Below are 20334 nucleotides of genomic sequence, written 5' to 3' on the forward strand. Positions count from 1 at the left end.
CAATCTCATCACCTTCACAGTGTCCTCATCTTCAAACACCTATCCCTCCAAGCAGCAAACAATTACCCGAGAAACCTTCACAACTTGAACCCTGCTCCTTTCCACTCTGCAGCTGACCAACTCTATGACAGAATCTCTCCCCTGTCCTGCCCTGACCTGGCCACTGCTGTCTATAACAGTTTGCTTTCATCCACATTAGACTCACTTGCTCCTCTAACAACACGAAGCATCAGGCCCCCACTGTTACAACCTTGGCAGACTGACGACACCAGAAATCTTAAATGACATAGTCATGCGCTGGAGCGATTGTGGCGTAAATCCAAATCTCAACAAGCATTCACCCTATATAAATCTGCTCTCTTAACATTGAAGTCCTCCATTCATGCTGCCAAACAAGCCTACTTTGTCACTCTTAATACCTTGTCATCCAGTCCTCGTCATCTCTTCTCTACTTTTAACTCTCTACTTTCTCCACCTCCACCCCCACCCAGTACCTCATACTAAACCTCCCTCAATACCTTATACTAAACCTCCCTCAACACTTTCCTTTTTTGACCTTGCCACTACCGAAGAGGTCACTAAGGTTTTCTCAGAAGCCCGTCTCACCACCTGCCCCCTGGATCCTGTCCCCTCACAACTACTACGATCACCCTCTTCTTCCATCCTACTGTATGCTCCCTCACTCACATCTTCAATCTTTCCCTCTCTACCGGTGCCTTCCCTCCCCTCTAAAGCATGCGCACATCACTCCCATACTTAAAAAGCCCTCCCTGGACCCCACCAACATGAACAACTTAAGACCCATCTCCCTGCTGCCATTTACCTCTAAACTCCTAGAACACTTAGTCTACAATCGCCTGAGCTCCCAGCTTACCGACAACAACCTTCTTGACCCTTTACAGTCTGGCTTTCTCTCACTACACTCCACTGAAACTGCCCTACTAAAACTCACTAATGATCTACTAACTGCTAAAACCAATGGCCACTACTCCGTGCTCTTACTACTTGACCTCTCTGCGGCTTTTGATACGGTTGACCATCCCCTCCTCCTCAAAAAACTCCACTGTTGGCCTCAGAGACTCTGCTCTCCTGGTTCTCCTCCTACCTATCGCTCCTTCAGCGTTACCTATAATGCTGCCTCCTCCTCTTTACTCCCTCTTTCCGTAGGGGTCCCTCAAGGTTCTGTCCTTGGACGCCTTCTCTTCTCCATCTACACCTCCTCCCCTGGTCACTTGATAAACTCCCATGGCTTTAAGTACCATCTCTATGCTGATGACACACAAATCTATCTTTCTACCCCTTACCTCACCCCTTCAGTCTCCTTGCGCATCACTAACCTACTAATTTTTATATCGGCATGGATGTCACTCCACTTCCTCAAACTCAATCTTTCCAAAACTGAGCTCTTAGTATTCCCCCCAGCCCGTGCCTCCTCCCGTTATATTGTAAAGCGCTGAGCAAACTGTTGGCGCTATATAAATCCTGTATAATAATAATAATAATAATAATAACCGCAAGCACTTTTTTTTTTTTTTTTTTTGCAAACATGCTAAAATGTGCATTTTTGGTTATGAGATTACTTTTAAAAAACTCCAAAAACCATTATATACTTTCTAAAAGAGGGCCTGTAGAATAATCATGGTACTTGAACTGTTTTATGTTGCGCAAAATTTTCTCCACTGTTTATCAAATCTATATTTTCAGGAAAAAAATACAATAAAATTAGTTGTATTGTACAAAGACACAATTTAATCCCCAACTGCCACACCAGCAGCACTGTAAAAGAGATAGGGTGGCTATACAGTATAGCCATAAGTCAGTGGAAGAAAAAATACAAGCTAATCGCTGTAGCAATAACTTGTTTTAATGGCTTCACACTCTAGATATTGTAAAAATTTAATGATGCTACAGATATCTGGTGGCCAATGGAAGAGTGTTTTGAGAAGCTGACACCTTTTAATGGGAAACCTATGCTTTCTTCAGCGGGTACCTCTCCCTGATGCTGCACCTACCCTCTTACATATATGTGGGGTTTTGCCTGGAGGACGCATGTGCAGAGCTTGCAGAGCAGTCATCCTGGAGCATGAAATGGACGGATCACAGCGTCCGCCCGGGTATATAGAGATCATCCGCTGCACCTCACAGCCTCAATGCACCCCCCCCTCGACCCGTGTAGGATGGTTCTTGGGGGTCCCCGGCCAAAAATGAAGACAAAGTCCATTAAGGATTCTCTGATACGGCCCCAGCCAAAATGGCATCGACACCCTCCTCATCAGCCACAGAAGCGAGCCCTGTGAAGGCTCATCAAATGCTACTATCTTCTCAGGGTGAGTCGGATAATGATTTAACGGCCACTCAGGAAACACAACAGGGAGACTTATGCAGGTCATACATGGGTCGAATTCCAAACAAATTTTCTTTAGAAAATCAGAATTTTCGTGCATTTTGTAATCCAATGGTGCTACCATTGATTTCAAAATTCGACCAACCAAGCATTCAATTTTACCTTATGTTGCTACAGAAAAGGATTTTCATGGCCAAGAATTTTCCTTTCTTTCCAGGTCACAGCTCATTGCTAATTTCCTTTTCGTTTATATTTCCCGCACGATTCTCCCATCATTGATTCGAAATTCATTCGTTTTTCTAAAAATGTACAGCATGCCCGATCACTCAGATTCGATGGTCACACAAAAATTGGTTGCTTCTGTGAACCACTAATGGTGCAAAATTTGAACAAAAATTCTTAGAAAAGATTTTTGAAAGAAAATTCTTTCGGAATTCAAACCATGTATGGCTGGCTTAAGTCTCTCCAGCATTACTTAACCACTTTCTGTCCAGCCACTGTATATAAACGGCCGGACAGTGGCTGTCCAGTGGCGGGTTGCCGTTCATAAACGGCGCCTGCCATTATGAACTGTGCGCGCTCCCTGGGAGTGCGTAGCACCGCTATCCGGTGCCCGCTATGTCCTTTGGACGCACTGGAACACCGATCATCGTACGGGATCTCTGTGCGAGGTCCCGATCATGTGATCACTGATTGGCCAATCAGTGATCACATGCAGAGTAGCAAGCAAGATGTCACTTCTGACATCATTGCTTACTATGTGTGAAATCTGTGAATGATCACAGAGGTCACATGGTACAAGGCTATTCACAACAGCCTTGTACCATGTGACAAACTCACACAGTAGTTCTCAATGACTGCAAGAATGCAGCCAGAGAGAAGTTGAAATGATTGCTTTTACAGCCTTTATGGGTGTAAAAGCAATCAGTGTAAAAAAAAAAAAACCTTCATAACCCCCAACAAGTAGTACAGTGTCACCATGGTGACACTGTACTGCTAGGGTGACAGTATGTAGAAAGAAAACCCCATAAATAATAATATAAAAAAATAAAATAAAAATGTAAAAAAAAAAAATTTTTAAATTATAATTTTTGGTTATAAACTAATTTGGGTTATTTTTTTTTTACTAAAAAGATAACTGAATTTATTTTGGACAAGATTTATGATGAAATATTTTTTATTTGAAAAATTTGATAAGAAAAATACTTTTTTTCAAAATTTTGGGACATTTTCATTTATATAGGAAAAAAAAACAAAAATTCCAGTGGTGAATAAATACCACCAAAATTAAGCTTTATCTGTCTCAAAAAAATGCTAAAGAATCCATATGGGTACAGTGTTGCATGACCGCGCAATTGTCATTCAAAGTGTGATAGCGCTGAAAGCTAAAAATTAGCCTGGACAGGAAGGAGGTAAAAGTGTCCGGACTGGAAGTGGTTAAACAAATACTGTAGAACAAATGCTTTATAAGGTCCTAAAACATATATCTGACCATATTACAGATAGCTTCACCTGGGAGATTAGAGAACTGGGTCACCGTACAGCAGAGCTTGAATCACGAGTTGATGAAATTGAAAACCAGACCCAAGACTATATGGGTGAACTTGAAAATCTTAAAGAAGAAATCTGACGCTACAATCCAGACTTGAAGATTTTGAAAACAGGGCTAGACGCTCCTATCTGCGCATCAGAGGTATCCCTGAGACCGTCTTAGACGTACAAGCCACCATGCTGGCCCTATTCCAGGAACTGCAACCTGCAATTCCAGTCGAACGGCTGGAAATGCACAGGGTCCACAGGGCCTTAACGCCTTAAAAAAGAGGCGGGACATCATACAGTTGTGTTCAAAATAATAGCAGTGTGTTGAAAAAAGTGAATAAAGCTCAAAATCCTTCTAATAGCTTTTATTTCCATACACACAAATGCATTGGGAACACTACACATTCTATTCCAAATCAATACATGAAGAAAAATATATCAAATTTGTGTTGTTCCTCTAAAAAAATTGAAGAAAAGTGAATATTAGACTGTTCAAAAAAATCATAGTGTTTGTATTCTTTACAAACTCAAACATTCACTATATAAACTGAAAAATGTTTGAAGATTTTGCTTTCCTTTGAATCACCTAATTAAATATTTAGTTGTATAACCACTGTTTCTGAGAACTGCTGTACATCTGTGTTGCATGGAGTCATCCCACTTCTGGCACCTGTGAACAGTTATTCCAGCCCCGGATGATTGGACTACATTCCACAGTTCTTCTCTATTTCTTGGTTTTGCCTCAGAAACTGCATTTTTGATGTCACCCCACAAGTTTTCTATTGGATTAAGATCCGGGGATTGGGCTGGCCACTCCATAACGTCAATCTTGTTGGTCTGGAACCAAGATGTTGCACGTTTACTGGTGTGTTTGGGGTCGTTGTCTTATTGGAACACCCATTTCAAGGGCATTTCCTCTTCAGCATAAGGCAGCATGACCTCTTCAAGTATTCGATAAATAGGCCCAACACCGTAGTATGAGAAACATCCCCATATCATGAGGCTTGCGCAACCATGCTTCACTGTCTTCACAGTGTACTGTGGCTTGAATTCAGTGTTTGGGGGTCGTCTGACAAACTGTCTCCGGCCACTAGACCCAAAAAGAACAATCTTACTTTTATCAGTCCACAAAATGTTGCGCCATTTCTCTTTAGGCCAGTCAATGTGCTCTTTGGCAAATGGTAACCTCTTCAGCAAATGTCTTTTTTTCAACAGTGGGACTTTGCGGGGGCTTCTTGCAGATAGCTTGGCTTCACATAGGCGTCTTCTAATTGTAACAGTACTCACAGGTAACTTTAGACCTTCTTTGATCTTCCTGGAGCTGATTGTTGGCTGAGTCCTTGCCATTTTGGCTATTCTTCTATCCATTTGAATGGTAGTTTTTCAGGTTTTGGTTGCCATTTTAAAGCATTTGCGATCATTTTAGCTGAGCAGCCTATCATTTTCTGCACTTCTTTATAGGTTTTCCCCTCTCCAATCAACTTTTTAATCAAGGTACGCTGTTCTTCTGAACAATGTCTGGAACGACCCATTTTCCTCAGAATTTCAGAGAGAAATGCACTGTAACCAGTATGTACAACATTTGCTGCCTTCCTTCCTTAAATAAGGGCAATAATTGCCACCTGTTTTTCAAAGAATGAATGACCCCACTAATAGAACTCCACACTGCTATTATTTTGAACATGCCCCTTTCAATTAGTGATTCAATTACACAGAATCAGCAGCATGCATGTCATGACTGTTGGGCTGTTGGATTTCTATTACTCTACTACACCTGCTAGTAAATTATTTGCCATGTAGAAATATAATTTCTACCAAAAACAGTGATTGATCAGGTTAGTGATGTCTGACTGCTATTATTTTGAACACAACTGTAGCTAAATTTCATTACTACTGGACTAAGGAACAACTCCTGGCAGCGGCCCGAGGGAAAGACTTGCTGAATTTTCAAGCTTTGCCAACCTAACCTATCTCAACTGATAATATTCAAAAGGAGAGCCATGAAACTGCAGCTCCAAATCCTACAATGCCACCAAATCTCCTATCAATGGGGTTTCCCCTTCACAGTGCGCTTTACCTACCTTAATGTACCAAGCATGTTTGCCGATCTGCTGAGGAACTACAAAGCACCTTGCAAGATCTACAATTGGCAGAACGTCCCCCGCAACTCAGAAAGTACACAACACTAGTCTGAATCTAGCTCTCCACGTAAATCTACATCTGCTGTAGGAAAAAATAGGCATCACGGCTTCAACAAATGCAGGAGCTTTGTCTCCCCAGGAATGGAAGACTCCATGGATTTAAAAGTAGATCGTTCAACCAGATGAGTTTCCCACTCACTTTTTATTCCCGGGAAGAAGACCCCAGATGATTGACTGTCTACATGTGTTTTAGTGGCCAACTTTCACCCTTTCCATTAATTGTCTTTCTTTGCCCCATTCCAGCAAAGCAAGACCCTACTCCTTACCTGCCTACCTAGGCATCACTAGACCTGGAATCTCACTTACATTCCTAAAATTAATATATAGGCTTGCATAAGGCTGTACCCCTAATCTCCCCCACCCTGTCCCTTCTACCCTTCCCCCTCCCACTTTCTCCCATATCCCTTTGAGCCCCCCTCCCCTTTTTTTTTTTTTTTTGTCCCCAGACCACATTTTGGTGATCTCACAACCGAAACAGTGATATTTTTGTATGTTGCCACCCTACCTGGGTTGGCTTCCCACCCGCCCCTGTTTTATCCTGACATGTTCTTATAAAATGTATGATTTGCCTAGCAGGCCCTGCCAACATTGAGTTTTACATGGGGTGTGCCTGCTATGCACTCAGTGCTATTGCTAACATTTGTATTGACGTGTTCTGGTTACTTTATTGGTACACAATGTTACACAACTGATCACTGACCTCACCAGGGTTAGATTACTGTCCTCTATTGCTGCCTTCATCACTGTCCTACCAGGGTTATTTCTTCTCTCCCCCCTGCCTTTCTTACCCTCCCTTTCCTTCCTTTCTTCTGTCCCCCCTCCCGCATTTCCCTCACTGCTGCAATAGACAGTAACTGCACCCGGGCCAAGCGGTCTACTAATATTGTACACATGCTTAATTGAGACCTACATCCTTTCCAGGCTGGATCCTTGCATCCTCAGCTTTTCACCCTTAAAATGTGAACCCTTGACTGTACTCTCTTAGCTTGTGAATGGAGACTAGCTCTTCATTCATTAGGTCTTCAATTGTGGATATACATTTTGTCCATATTGTTATAATTCATTTGTTATGTTTCATCTTGTCTCTATGTCTCTTCACTCCTTTCTTTACCTCTATCACTTTACCCTATTTCCCTGGAGGTTGACGTTTATATATATATATATATATATATATATATATATATATCACACATTCTCCACAACCGTTACCATTGCTCCTTTAAACATCCTATCATTGAACGTAGAAGGACTTAATATCCCACAGAAACGCATTAAGCCTTTTGCTCGTTCACCTTTGAAGGCCCATGTGCTATGACTTCAGGAAAGTCATTTTTCGAACCAAGCCACACCCAAATTCTTTAGTTCACAGTACCTGCAAGTGTATACGGCCTCTGCCACTACAAAGCAACAGGGAGTCCTCGTCGCTTTCCACCACTCTATGCAGTTTTATTCACTCAGTTGAAATTAAAGGTCACAAGCCAACTCATGGACACTGCTGTTACAATCATCTCATATTATGCTCCTAATAAGTGCCCTATCTCTTTCCTCTACCACCTCTTGCAGATGATTGCATCTCACAAAATGGGGACGGTTATACTGTGTGAAGATTCAAATCAAGTCCTCTTGCCATTTTTGGACAAATCCCCTATCACCAGTTCCTCTATCAAATCTTACCTTCAGTCAACTTCTCACAAAATACAACTTAGTAGACTCGTGGTGTGAGATGAACTGTCCAAACAGAAATATACATACTCTTCTCATCTGCATAAGACATTTTCGCAGATCGACCACATCTTCTTGACGATCAACATGGTTCCCGAAATTCTCTCTTTCATAATCATACCTCTCACCTGGTGTGACCACAATGCGGAGCTCACCTCCATAGCCTCTACCATTCCTACAGCGCATGACTCCACATGGTGTCTCAATGAATCCATGCTGAAGAACCCATCTCATCGCATGGACATTGAGATGGCTCTTAAAGAATACCTGACTCATAATACCTCTCCAGCCGTATCCCCACTCACCTTGTGGGAAGCGCAGTAATATGTGGGGCTCTCATAAGACAAATGGCAAATTTTAACCGCAAATGTAAAGCTCTCTACCACTATTCTGACTCAGATTGTTGTGATAGCGATTTATCCCTTGTGAGACCTCTCTGCCTAGCCTGTATAAGCAGATATAATCACTGTGGGCAATCCTTATCAGATAGCTGAACTCACCAATACTGTGTTCATCCAGAAGTTGCTTTATGCTGTACATGTGACAACAGGATACAGCAGAATGAATGGTTTCCAGTATTATGCGGTCAAAAGATGATACTTTCTGTAGCGTACTATGTAGAATACATGTGTCCCTGTTACATGTGGTCTGTTAGCTGCCTCCATGACACAGGAAGTGCTGAACTCAAGAAGAAGGTGGAGCTTCATATACAAAGGAATTGTGTCATAGATCTCAGGGAGGCAACATGAAAAACAAATGCATTACCAAATAAGACCACTGGATGGCAGCATTACTAATTATAGAAATGTCCATAGGAAATGGTACAAAGAATAAACTATATGAACTCTCAAGTACATTAACATAAATATTAACTGTGTAACAGCATACTCCCCGTCTGGCATTGTAAATGTCACTATTTAAACCATAACGGTAGTTATACAATTGCAAATAAACAACAGCGCAATTTGCTTGATGTCTTAAAGACTTGAAAGACATAAAAAAAGAGAACATGCATATAGTGCAACAATTATAATGTAAGGCTTCAAGTTGTATCAAATAAAGTTCAAGACACTTCCTTCTTGAAGTCACAGGTTGGATCCAGCAGCATACGCAAGCAAGTTCATTCTCCAAAGGGCAAGAGCAGAACAAGTTCCGTGATAGGTCTGCTGAAAGTCTTTACAGTCCCTTGTCTTGCAACTTTCACCTCCACCTTGCGTACCTTGCCGTCATCACTAGGAATGCTCTTTACAATGAGTCCCATAGGCCACTCGATTCTTTCAGCTTGCTGGTCCTTCAGTAGAACGAGATCTCCAACTTTAATGTTAGGGTTCAGGCGTTGCCATTTTCTGCGTCCTTGCAGAGTAGAAATATACTCCATTCTCCAACGATTCCAGAAGCAGTTGGAGAGGTGTTGTACTCGCTTCCACTGGTCATAGCACAGATTTCCTGCTTTAAAGTTTCCAGGTGGAACAGGAACGGACCCAAGCTTCTGGGTAAGTAGAGTAGCTGGGGTAAGGATAGTTGGGGTCTCTGGATCTGTAGAAACTGGAACAAGTGGTCTTGAATTGATTATGGCAGATGCTTCTGAGAAGATGTGAAGCTCTTTTCCCTGATTTGTAGCAAGGGAAGCTGAGGTGTAACAGCGTGGTATACTGATTCCATCTAAGGCATGTAGAGATTGTTTCCAGGACTCCCACTTTGGAAGCTTGTCTGTAGGCAGCGGAGCATCCCAATCTTTAATAGACTCTGAGAACTGTCTAAGTAAGGCTTTACCTTGTATGGTGATGGGAGCCACAAATCCCAATGGATCGTATAAGCTGTTCACTACAGACAGAACACCACGCTTGGTAAATGGTTTGTCTGCAGAGCCGACTTGAAAGCCGAAGGTATCGTTTAATAAGTCCCACCGTAGGCCCAGGCTTCTCTGTACAGGTGGCATGTCCATCCCAAGATTTAAATCTTTAAACCCAGTGGCATGATCGCCAGGTTGAAAGGCTTTCATAACAGCAACACTATTCGAGGCAATCTTGTGTAATCTGAGGTTAGCCTCGGAAAGCATACCTTGTGTCCTTTGGAGCAGGTCTATGGCTTCTTCGTCTGTAGGTAAAGACTTAAGTCCATCGTCAACATAAAAGTCTCTCTCAACGAAGTGTCGAGCATCTGCACCATACTCCTTTTCTCCATCAAGGGCAGTCCTTCGTAAACCATATGTTGCAACAGCGGGTGAGGGACTATTTCCAAAAACATGTACCTTCATGCGGTATTCAATGATCTCATTGTCCATGTTGTTGTTACGGTGCCACAGAAACCTTAGGAGGTTCCTATGGTCTTCACGTACAATGAAGCAATGAAACATTTGCTCAATATCAGCAGTTATGGCAACTGGTTCTCTTCTAAATCTCATAAGTATACCTACAAGTTTGTTGGTTAGATTCGGGCCAGTGAGAAGAACATCGTTCAGGGATACGCCTTGATGCTTGGCACTGGAGTCAGATACTACCCTGATTTGTTTTGGCTTACGTGGATGATACACTCCAAAGAAAGGCAGGTACCAGCACTCATCGTGTCTTTGAAGCGGTGGCGCTGGTTCGGCGTGATCATTGTCAAAGATCCTTTTCATAAAAGCGATGAAAAGTTCCTTCATTTCAGGCCTGTTCTTTAGTGTTCGTTGAAGTGAGTTGAATCTGGATAGAGCCTGTTCACGATTGGTTGGGAGTGTGGCCCTTGTAGCACAAAGAGGTAATGGTGCGATCCAGCTGTTAGACTCATCCTGGAAGAATTCTTCATCCATAATTTTGATGAACTCTCTATCTTCGACTGACAAGGCTATTTTGTTGTCATCATTTGTAGTACAAAACACTGTGGTACCTAGGTTGTCATCACAAAGAACAGGAGTAACATCAGGTACTTGGATGATGTCAAGAGGCTTCTCCTTTACCTCATAATGGTGAGGGCACTGTTGGAAGTGGGATGCACGTCCATTTCCCAACATGTAAGTTTTGAAGGAGTGGATCTCAGATGACGTTCTGTCTAGGCATACATCGCTCACTATTACCCAGCCTAGGTCAAGTCTTTGTGCATAAGGGGCATCGTCAGGTCCATCGCATTGGTCGCGTACTTTATGTACTCTGAGAATGTCTCTTCCTAGCAGGACCAAGATTTCAGCACTCTTGTCCATCGCCGGAATCTCATCAGCAAGGTGCCTTAAGTGAGGATGATGATATGCAGCTTCTGGAGTAGGAATCTCTTCTCTTTCGTCTGGTATCTGATCACACTCAACTAATGTTGGGAGGGGTATGCCTTCTCCATCCTTAATATGAGAGACCATGAATCCATCGACCCTTCTGCCAAAGGTCTCTACACGACCAGAACAGGTTCTGAGAGTATACGGTGTGGCGTGACCTTCTAAGCCAAAGATCTCAAAGAATTTAGGCTTAACCAGAGATCTGTTGCTCTGTTCATCTATTATGGCATACATCCTAGCAGCTTCCTCAGGATGATCCTTTGGGTATATCTTGACTAGGCATATCTTGGCACAGCATTTGTGATCCAGTCCCTCTCCACAGACTTCTGTGCATGAAGAAGAAACATTACTTTTGGCTAGAGCATGACTTTGTTGCTCCCTGCCATAATTTGAGACAGGGGTTGAGGTAGGTAGCTGCTGCGGGTTGTCTGGAAGTAGAGTAGGATGCATGGCTGTAACATGTCTGTCGCTACCGCATTCTGTGCACTTGATGACAACTTTACAGTCTTTAGCAAAGTGGTTATAAGAAGCACAGCACTTGTAGCATATTCCAAGTTTCTGGAGAATCTCCCTGCGCTCTTGTAAAGTCTTTGCCCTAAGCCCACGACATTTCTTAAGAGGGTGAGGCTTCTTGTGAATAGGACACTGACGATTAGGGTCTTTATCTCTAGCATCCACAATGCCTTGGTCAGTAGGTGAGGTTGTGGAGGGTGAGATGTCTGTCCTTTTAACAGATATTGCTCTAGTATAGTCTCTACGTTTAGCTGCTGTGTTATCATACCTTGATGATGATGAAGCAGGCAAGTTTGGTTCACTGAAGCTGAAGCTGGGATTGTTTCTCATCCAGGCTTGATCACTAATGAACCTGCAAAAGTATGAGAATGGAGAAAAGGATACGTTATAGTCTCTTTTGTACCTTGAGCCCTGTTGTGCCCATTTCCCTTGCAGGCCGTATGGCAGTTTAGACACCACTGGGTTGACACCATGAGCGGTGTCCAGGAAGCTTAGTCCAGATAGACGTGGGTCTGTCTTTGCCAACTCTAGCTCCATGAGGAGGTCACTTAGATCTTGGAGCTTGCGGTAGTCTCGGTTTTCTATTTTTGGGAAGTTTTGCAGTCTCTTGAATAGAGCGCTCTCTATAGCTTCAGAGCTACCATAGGCTTGCTCAAGTCTTGCCCATGCAGCAACAAGACCTGCGTCTGGATGGTCAACATGTACTGTTCTCAGTCTTTTAACACGATCTGCAGATTCTGGTCCCAGCCACTTTATGAGCAAATCAAGTTCTTCCTTAGTAGTAAGGTTGAGATCAGCAATAGCAGCCTTGAAGGTTGATCTCCAGGCCCTGTAGCTCTCCGGACAGTCGTCAAACCTTGAGAGGCTGGTGTTAATGAGCTCACGGCGAATCGTATATCTGGCAAAGTCATTCAAGTCTGATCTCTCACTCTTTGGTGCCAAAGTAACTTGTGGAACCCCTTGGGTGTGAAAGTTCTCTGGTGATGTAGGGTGAGGTTTACCAGGGTAAAATGATGTTGCATGAGCGTTTAACTGTGGTGTAGTCTCTAAGGCTTGTGCTGGCTGTGGCTTGAGCTGCGACTTGTCACTGGAAGTCACCTTGTTGTTGGCAGGAGTTGATGTGGTTTGCTGCATAGATGTACTTGTGTTGTAGATTTGAAGAGGCTTAGGCATATGGAGCTGAGAGGTCTCTGTGTTGAGAGTCAGAACAGTGTTGTTAGTAGGAGGTACAGGAGATGACTCTGTATCTTTGCAAATGTTATGCTTTAATACGTATTCACTGGTGCGTTCAACTGGATCTTCCAGTTCTGCTGGGATAAGGCAGTCTGAATTAGTACTTTGTCCCATTGCTTGTTCAAGGACTTTCAGCCTTGCTAGGGAAGCTGCTTCCTCCCCTTCCATCTGCAGAATCTTTATTTGGGAATCTGCCTCTACTTGTTGAGCTATCATCTCTGCTTGTTGAGAAGCCATTTGTGCTTGGAGAGCTTTGCTTTGAGCCTCCATCTTTGCTTGCTTTCTGGTAAAAGAGCTTTGCGCCTTTTTTGCTTCAGCATCAGCACGGGCCTCTATTAGCTTATCACTTAACTTCGAACTTCTGGAGCGAGAGGATCTAGAAGAAAGTGCACTGCGCTTGGTTGACGTGGATCTGTGAGATCCTGTCTCCTGCAGTTGAGTAATGCGGAGTTCTGCTTTAAACTTAGCATTTTGCACTGCAAGATCCCTTTGTTGGTTTAGTGCATCAGTCCTGGTCACTTCTGCTGAAGAATCCTCTATATTAGAGTCCTGCAAGAAAGCTGAGTATTTTACAGACAGCCGCTGATAGCGTTCATACGCAGCAGATAGGTGATTTATAGAGTCTCTTAATTCAGCTGGTTGATCATTAAAGTGTGACAAAACTGACATGCATTGTGAAGTTCAGTCCCAGAGTTCTGACAGATTACTGGAGAACTCATCTCTAGTGGCTTCATAGTTTTCCCTGAGTTTCTGTGTCGGTTTTATTGTACGTTTGGGTTTTACACTCTGTTCGGGAATGTCTGCAGAATCTGCTCCCTGTACGTCTGCTGGTTCAGAGGAATGATGTATCTGCGTTGGTTCGGCCATAAAGGAGTGTTCAGAGCCTTGTCTAGACATTTTTTACTGTTCTGCAAAAATTTGTATTGTCTCTTTAAGAAGACAAACAGCAGCTTAGACAGGTGGGGTAACACAGTTCAATGCAGAGAAACAGTTTTCAACATTCACATGAAGTGCAGTAAGCTTGTGCGACCATGTGCTTTGCAAGATGGCGGATGGCACTGAGCTTGATTGCAGATCAGGCACACACATATACACAGCAGGCTGTAGGGATTCTATGCATCTTTTGACTATTCTGACTCAGATTGTTGTGATAGCGATTTATCCCTTGTGAGACCTCTCTGCCTAGCCTGTATAAGCAGATATAATCACTGTGGGCAATCCTTATCAGATAGCTGAACTCACCAATACTGTGTTCATCCAGAAGTTGCTTTATTCTGTACATGTGACAACAGGATACAGCAGAATGAATGGTTTCCAGTATTATGCGGTCAAAAGATGATACTTTCTGTAGCGTACTATGTATTAACTGTGTAACAGCATAACCACAAATTGGAGATGGAGTTTAATGTTTGCTTTACAACATTTCAGTCCAACCTGACCCTGACTACAAAACTTCAACTTGACAAGGCTTGCCTAGAACTTGACCTATTTCTCACGGAATCGGCAGACAAAATGCTACAGAGGTCTCTGCACACTTATTACCAACTGGCTAACAAACTGAAATCTTTAAACAAACCCAATAAACCCATTAAACTCAAAATAACACGAAACCTATACACAAATAACCCAGTTAAGATTTTACACAAATTCTGCTCACATCTATACCCTCTTTAAACGCCTGGTCGTGAAATGAACCCTACCTTAGCTGAAGACTTTTTTTCCCGTATCACTCTACCGACACTATCTCAATCCCATTGTGACATGTTAAATGCCCCAGTTACGGAGTTTGAGGTCTCTGCCGCTATTTGGACCCTGAAGCATAACAAATGCCCAGGACCTGATGGCTATTCAGCTCTGTATTGTAAAACATTCACAGAGATCCTCATGCCAATCTTGACCAGAGCTTTCAATACTCTACTTGACGGACACTCTTTTCGACTGGAAACTCTGACTGCTATTATATGTATGCTCCCAAAACCACACACCGATGACTCCTCTTGTACTAACTACCGCCTGATCTCTCTGTTAAACCTAGATGTGAAGCTCTTGGGAAAAGTCCTTGCCACCCCAATAAACAATGTTATTGGTTATCTTATTCACTGTGACCAGGAAGGGTTTATCCAAGTCTGCCAAGCTAGCGATAACGTAAGAAGCGCCATTCTCATAGCCCATGCAGCCAAATCACGCCTTATCTCTTCCTGTTTTCTTTCGTTAGACATCAGAAAGGCGTTTGATACTGTGTCATGGTCCTACCTACATTTTTCTTTACAGAAGTGGGGCTTTGGCCCCCACTTTCTACGTTGGATCTCCACTCTATACGACTCACTTAGGGCATACATTAAATATGCTGGTTTCTCCCTTGTTATTTGCCTTCTTTATTGAAACCCTAGCACAAAGCATTAGGACGGACCCTACAGTCACTGGTATTGAGCTGGGCAATTACCACCACAAAATTTCCTCCTCACAGACAACATTTTGTTGTTTCTAACTGCCCCACATGTATCAGCCTCTAACTTGCTGGCCACTTTGGACCAGTTTGCTATAATTTCAGGACTAACAGTTAATGCTCAGAAATCTTCAGCATTAAATATTTCTTTATCGGAAACGGAACTAAGTCTAGTGCAGCAAGTACTGCCGTTTATGTGGGCTACACACTGCCCCCTCCTACTTGGGCATTCAGCTCATGGCTAAACGTTCTGACTTATTTGCGGCAAACTATCCTCAAATGTTGAAGCAGGTAACAGGCCTAATGACACAGTGGTCCTCTCTCCCACTTTCCTGGCTAGGTAAAATCAATGTTCTCAAAATGACTATATTGCCCAATCTTCTTTACCTATTCAGATTCTTGCCCATCCCTGTTTTGTTCTACTATCTTAGGATTTTACACCGGACAGCCATGTCATTTGTCTGGAGTGCAATTAAACCAAGAGTACCCAAAGTCACTTTACACCTCCTCAAACTTCAAGGGGGACTGGGCCTCTCAACTCTTACTATAATGCAGCTCACTTGGCCCACCTACCTAAGTAACATGCCGTACGTGAAACCACTTTGTGGGTGGCAATTGAATCAGTAGATTGCGATCCTTTGTCAGTGGCCAGTCTCCCATCGATTCACCCAGCAGATCAGGCCTATTTGAATAATCCTATCACAAAACACTATATGTCAATTTGAGACAAACTGAAGACTATGTACAGACTACAGTCTCCGCATAACCCACTCCTATTGTTTCTTAAAAACCAGCCCTTTATCCCATCTACCACAGGCCTCTTCCGTCTATATAAATTGGTCAACGCAACCTCATTCTACTCTTTTCCGACTGTATGAATCCTTTGGACTCTCCCGGTCACTCGCAATTTATCCAGAGGAGTAACCTCTTGACCCAACTCTCACTCTTTAAGCATTTTTGCAACCGAGATGCCCATGCCAGGGGCCTTGTTTTGAGTCTCTACAACCATATACTTTTCAATCCTAATGAAAGCACCCCCTTTTATGTAGCAAAATGGAAAAGAGATCTAGGCCGCACTTTTGATACAGCAGAATGGTCAGAGATGTGGCAAGCCACCTTTTCACTTAATGTACTGGCTGTGGAAGCCAATTATAAAGTGCTCGCTAGATGGTATCTGGGCCCGGCCAGAATCGCAAAATTCGTACCCTCTGCTTCAGCTTGCTGTTTTTGGGACTGTCAGGAACCTGGTAGGCATATGCACATTTGGTGGGATTGTCCTGTGGTCCAGGACTTCTGGAAGGCAATCTTTGCACTGGCCTCGGAATTGTTCGAGGTACGTCTACACTCAGACTGTGCCGTCACTCTCCTAATCCTAAGACCAGCATCCTTGATGCATAGAAAATTCAAACTCCTGCTTCTGCTACTGACAGACAAAAAACAGATGATAGCTAAAGCATGGAAATCTCCATCTTTAATCTTGGCTGAAACTAAACACCGAGTGAATCGTACTCTTATCAATGCTAAAATGGAAGCCATAGAAAAAGATCAGTTAGGCAAATTTGATCAAATCTGGCAGCCATGGATCAAGCACTGTCTTTCCCCTGATTTTGATGGGACGGTGCTCCTACCATGGTAACTTAACCCCACGTGCATGCCCAGTTCACACTCCAGTCATTATTGCATCTACTTCGGGGAAACCTCACCTTCTTCCTCTTCTTTCTTTCTTCACCCTTTCCATTTTCCTTTTCCTACCCTCTTTATTATGTTCTCTCTTTTTCGTAGAATGGGTTATGTATTCTGCTATCAAAGCTCTCTGTATGGCTGTGCCTGTGACTCAGCAATCGGCTTCTCCATGCTGCACAGACGTTAAGGCCCCATTCTCCTATACTGTTTCTCTCTCTCAGGCCAGCTACATGATTTGATTTATGACTACCTCCGGATTGTAGTTCTTACTGTCGCCTTGTACTAAGATGGTCTAGTACCTGTTGTACTTGCCTAGTTTTCAGTTCATTAGTGACTCTCTCAATACACCAAGCCATTGCTTAAGTTAAATATTAGTCGCTTCTTTTGAGTAATGTGACATTTCAGATGTTGATCTTTCCTTACTATTTCTTTGTACCCCGGGATTGTTTAGTATACTATGCTGGCCTGTTTTCCTTTTGTTTGTACCATGCATTTCGTTAAATCAATAAAAAGTTTTGAACAAGTGGGGTTTTGCCTGTAACTTACTCTAACACTGCAGGTGTGCAGATAGAAACAGTCCCTGCTGTTTAAGCAGTTCTACATCAAAGTGATTACCCAAGTATGGCTGGATTTCGGCATCCAGTAAGCAAGGATTGCCACCTGCAGCCTATAATTAGTTCTCTTTGGTCTCCTGTAGGATATGTTGCAGCCCAATGATTGCGTACTTCTGGATGAATTGTTTCGGCCAGTATTGGGCTGCTAAGCACTGGTGTAAAGCAAAGCTAGGGAAGCTGAAAATCTCTGCTGCATTTAAAGACTACTTAAAGCTTATCTAAACCCAAAAACAAAAATGTTATATATTGCAACTTACCAGTCCTTAGATGTTGAGGCTGCATTAGTGTTTTCTCTCCTATTTTGGATTACAAATGCCCCCCTCCTCATTTTCATTATATAATCGGATGTTGTTTTGTAGTACACAGAATATACAGTATCTGGGAAAGGTAATAACATTGCTCTCTCACCTCCCTCTTTTCTTTTCTGGTGGACACCCGAGCGATACCAGAGACCAGCTTTTTAGGACTGAACTCTTTGGACCTATGGTCAACCACCACACCCTAGACCCTACTGCATGGAGAATTTCCTGCAGAAAGATTTTTTAAAAATATGCATTCCAATTAGGCTGTGGGATTTTATAGATAAAACAGATTCAATTATCTGGATGAATGAGTAAGCACTTTTCTGGTTTTCTTCATCTTGAGCAGGTCTCCAAAGACATATTCTCAGTTTCATATTTCTAATAAAGATACAATTCTGCAGTGGCAGTGAGCTGTTCTGATTTCCTTTCTGAGATGTTGCTGTGATTATTGTGGTCATGAATATTTCACACCAGTTTTTGTAAACCTTTGCAGATGTTTGATGCAGCTGTCTAGAGTGTTAGCTACTAAGAAGGGAGAGGAGTTACTCATGTTTTTGCAGAAATTAGGCAGAGTGCGTGTTGCATGAGACAAGCCACTGATAGAAAAGAAATTTCAGTTTCATAATGTCACACTCTTCTGCTGTGAAGCAAGTGAACAATCAAAAAAGAACATATTTCAGAGGCAGAAAGAGATAAGTGAGTTACAATAATTTTGGTGGAACTGATTGCACCCCAAAAGATTACTCTTATCTTTTTCGGGTACTTTAGTTTATAGAAAAATCTAACTGAAAGAAGCCCAGAACAAAGCACTCAAACCTGGCCTAAATCATTACTGGTTAAAACAGTGGGGTTGGTGGAGCTGGAGAGTGTAAAATCAGGCTCACTTCTGCAGAGAAACCAATCAGCTTCCAGGTTTTTATTACCAAAGCCTAATTGAACAAGCTGAGGATAGAAGCTGATTGGTTTCTATGCAGAAGTGAGCATGATTTTGCACTTTAGTAAATAAACTCCACTGTGACATGAACCAGATAAGAACACAGAATGGCAAATATATATGTATAAATAAAAAAAAAGAAACAATTAGGTACAATCATAAAAAGGCAATAAATGTGGGTAGCCCGGAACCAGACATAATAAACTGACACTAAGGGCCAATTCACACCATAATTTCTGATGCGTTTCTGCATGAACTAGTGAAACCATACACTGTGCACAAGCCCTGGCCAGGGGCATGGATGTAAACTGAAGAAACGGTTTTGTGGAAGCCTGCAAAGCCAGGCTCTACTTGGTAATATAACATTGAAAATCTGCACTGATTCAAAGAGAACACAAGCTGCCAACACTGAATTCTGATACAAAGAATTTGCAAGGCATATAATTATAAGTGTGGCGCTAAAAGTGCAAGAAACAATCTGATAAGATTAAATAAAGCATAAGTGAAAACAAAAGTGATAACACTGACAGATATGTGGAAAAATGACTGCAAAAAACAGAGTGAGAAAAAATGTAAGTCCCAATGTCAAAAGATCACTAAAAGGTATCTTAAAGTGTAATCATAGAACTTCAGTTGCTAGATGATCAAACATATTCAAGTGAACCACGTGTCACCCCACTCTGTGGGGATATATTTGACCATCATAGTATAGAGTGGTAAAAATGGGCAATCAACAATGAACAATCATATGGCAACTGCTCCGGCCTCCTTCATAACCTCTAATGATGGTTCAGATGGCGTTCACCAACTCCACATGGCTCATCAGTGCATGCGTAGTCTCCGGTAGTATGTCTGCAGTCTGATCATCTCCTGTACCACGTCTGAAGTCTCTGACCATCTCCTGTACCAGGTCTGTAGTCTCTGATGGTCTTCTGTACCATGTCTGCAGTCTCTGACCGTCTCCTGTACCATGTCTGCAGTCTCTGACCGTCATCTGTAGTAGGTCTGCAGTCTCTAACCGTCTCCTGTACCATGTCTGCAGTCTCTGACCGTCTCCTGTAGTAGGTCTGCAGTCTCTGACCATCTCCTGTACCATGTCTGCAGTCTCTGACTGTCTCCTGTAGTATGTCTGCAGTCTCTAACCGTCTCCTGTAGTATGTGTCTGGTAGGTGTAGAATAGATGGCCTTCTTTTCTTATCTGGTGCACAGGCTGATTTGCACCACATGCTGGAGCCGCATTTGTCAATGGTAAAATTAAATACCTTGCTCACAGTCCCTGCTACTGGCGGAGTAGTATCAGCCTCCTCACTGCCTGCCTCCTTCAACAAGTAAGTGCTGAGGAGAGGGCAGCTCAGCCTTAGGGAAATAGCAGCAAAACAGTGGCAGGCTGAAGCTTGCAGCTAACATCATTATCATCACTGCAGCCGGCAGTGGCAGATCAGAGGTATCAGTCAATGTGCAGGAGTCAGCACACAGAGGGATCATCTGCAATTCTCACAAAAGGTTCAGGGAGATCAAAGTGCGCACACAGCTTTCCCCCATGCCATGCCCTGCTGTTG

This window comes from Staurois parvus, unplaced genomic scaffold, assembly GCF_062004578.1.
Source record: "Staurois parvus isolate SC_StPar_1 unplaced genomic scaffold, SC_StPar_1.0 ptg000983l, whole genome shotgun sequence".
In the NCBI taxonomy this organism is placed as follows: Eukaryota; Metazoa; Chordata; class Amphibia; order Anura; family Ranidae; genus Staurois; species Staurois parvus.